Here is a 3,131-nt window from a genome sequence, read left to right as displayed (position 1 = left end):
GACACTACAAGTGTGTTCGCTGTTCGCTGTTTGATGTTTTTATAAGGCTGGTTTCAGTGCTATTTGGCGTGACCCTCTACCATACTGTAAAGTTGCGAAAGCTTATGACGCTGCATGTATGTATTAAGGACAATTTTGAGAATTTTCACAAAACGTCAATTTTCATTGGCTCATAAAACCTTAATTTCTCAGCTTAAAAAAACGTCCAATGTTCACGTGTAGAACTTTCCGTGCATTTTGATCAAAGATCCTGGGAGGAGATGCATTTCAATTGATTTTCATATCATTCAAAATGGCGGAGGAGACGCATATGTCTATCGAATTTTCATTGCCAACGGTCAAACAGTTCATGAGCTATGCGTGGTCAAAGTTTGCATTTTCAATTGAGTGCTATAGTGCCCCCCTTTGGCCAATGGTTGTGGGCTTCGCATCCTCACCGTTTGGCATGGCCCTCAGTCTACCATATCTCCAAATTGCATTTGACGAGAAGATAGTGATTTCATTTTAGTCCATTGCCATGGCGTGTGGTACTGAAGACAATAATACAACAGGTACTGTATTATTGAAATGGCCAAAAACACACTTAATGGTGATCGAATAGGCCAGCTGGTGCCATATGTGCCATTGTCACACTCTGGTCTGAGTGAAGGTAGTCAATTGTCTTTTATCATACGGCATATTCAAGGCCTCACCAAAGACCCGGGCCATTTCCGGGGTCCAGAACAGCCGCTTAATGCCCCGCCTATAGCCATGATGTCACGTCAATGTTAATCTTGTCCCAACCACAGGAAAAATTCTCTCAGTGTCTCTATATACAAAATCAAGTTGGTGTGTTCCCCACACAAACCCAGTTAGTATGCTCCCTATACCCTGGAGCCAATTAGCAATCAATCATCAATCTTACAATATAGTGTCAAACAAATACCACCCCAAGATAAAATAACACAGGAAACTCATTGTAGTCTGACAAATACAGACAGTGGCAGGGTGAACTGCCACTAGCCATCACCACTTTTAGAGTAGTATAGCCAACATAGAATGCCACAGACGAAAAACAGTCTAAGTCCACACTATTGATCCATAATGTATAAATGATAGATACGGGTTCAGGACAACGAGGCCTTTTTGTAGAGGGGTCAGAATGAAATTTGGACTTTCGTCTGTGGTAGGCCTACTCATTTCTCGACAGCTGAAAAAAGCCTAGTTTTGTAGTGTGTGGTTAATATTTTACTGTATGTTTAAATGTGAATATTTTCACAATGTATTATACATGTATGGATCCTATCACTATGCAATACAACAGTTTGCCATTATATTGCCAAATATATTTTGTTCTATGGTTGGTGTGGTGAAGAAACATGCTGATCTGCTTCCCATGGTTTTGAGCTTGCTTCATGTATTGTATAGCCTATATGCAATCAATTGGCTCCATCTAGTGGGGACCATGCACAGACGCAGTGGAGAAACTGTCTTGGCTTTGATTTGTTTGCTTTGGTTTTTTCCAGGTCTGCTCTGCGAGATCTCCCGGCGCCATGCAGTCGTGCACGGCTCATGGAAGTTGTGAATTATTCATCTTACGCAAGAGGCTGTGACTGTGTGAGCAAATAAACACCATGAGAACCAAAACAAGAGCAGAAAGTAAAAGTAAGGCTATAGGCTACTGATCAGTATCTCTATTGAAAGAGCTATAAAGTACAAGCGATCCATTTGAGAAACACAAAACCAGTGGATGAATAAATTGCATCAATCAGCAGAGTTGGTTTGCTCATGGAGCAGGAATTTGGCTTGGTGGTTTCTCTTCATGTGACCGCCACGCTCTGACTTATAAGGTGCCGTTACCCGTTCAAATCATATCATATAAATAACGGTAGCCTAATGGGTCACAGACACCAAAGACTGCATTTCAGTAATTTATTCTTGCATTTTGGACAGGAGACAAACGGTGGTTTCTCACATAGCTGATAGCACACGTAACTGAGTGGTGCTGTACTGTAGGCCCGACTTGTACTGTGTGTGTGTGTGTGTGTGTGTGTGTGTGTGTGTGTGTGTGTGTGTGTGTGTGTGTGTGTGTGTGTGTGTGTGTGTGTGTGTGTGTGTGTGCGTGCGTGCGTGCGTGCGTGCGTGCGTGCGTTAGGCTGCACAACACTGACACTTGGTGGTGAAAAACACTATTACCATACTCGGGACACCTATAGATACATACACACATTGCTGTGTATAGGAATGGCATAGCACCACTCAAAAATGTATGCTGGTGAAAAGGCTGAGTATAGGCTAACAACAAACAAAAGTAGCCTAAGTATCATTCAATGTGTACATTTGTACATACATACACATACATATTTCTGTATGCACATTAGTATCACATTCACACTGTGAACAATATTGGCTCTTTACCATGGGTAATATAAGGAACCTTTCATAACCTGAAACTTTCCAGATCCTGCGAAGTTCTGTGATGTATTTCTGTGTTTGTTTTAATTATAACCAGAACTCGGGGGAGGTATGTAAAAAATAATATATATATATATATATATATATATATATATATATATCACACCTGTGTGAAGTGAGGGGCGGGGCGCCCTTATCATCGCAGGCTACATCATCATGACGTGAAATAGATTTGCTCAGACACGATGACGTAAAACTCTCCATTCATTGTCAATGGGAATTTAATGTCTGTTTAAGACGAAGTTTGTGGACGGTAACCAAAAACTGGATGTAAGCGACCCTCAAAAAAAAAGAAAAGAAGAAATTGTGCATTTACATACGTAGCACTTTTATCCAAAGCGCTTTACATAGATTGTGCGTTACATTCACCCCTTCATACACCAATGTCAGAGGAAACCTTGCAAGGCACCAACCTGCACATCTGGAGCAGAGTTCAGAGTCTTGCTCAAGGACACTTCGACACCAACTCTGGGATAGCCCGGAATCGAACTCCCATCCGGCTGGCGGCTGCTCTATACCATACCCCTGAGACACTGTTGCCCCTATGTTTGAACCCCCAAATGCTTCTTCCGTGGTTAGTAGCCTGCGAGAGTCATGAACCGTTTGACCTCCAGCAATAAAACTTCAATACACATATGCGTCTCCTCGAGGAACAAATGTGGTATGACCTATGACCT

Source organism: Protomyctophum bolini (genome assembly GCF_963924005.1).
Source record: "Protomyctophum bolini genome assembly, chromosome: 2".
Lineage (NCBI taxonomy): Eukaryota > Metazoa > Chordata > Actinopteri > Myctophiformes > Myctophidae > Protomyctophum > Protomyctophum bolini.
The sequence above is the reverse complement of the archived record's forward strand: the minus strand, read 5'-3'. Positions refer to the sequence as shown.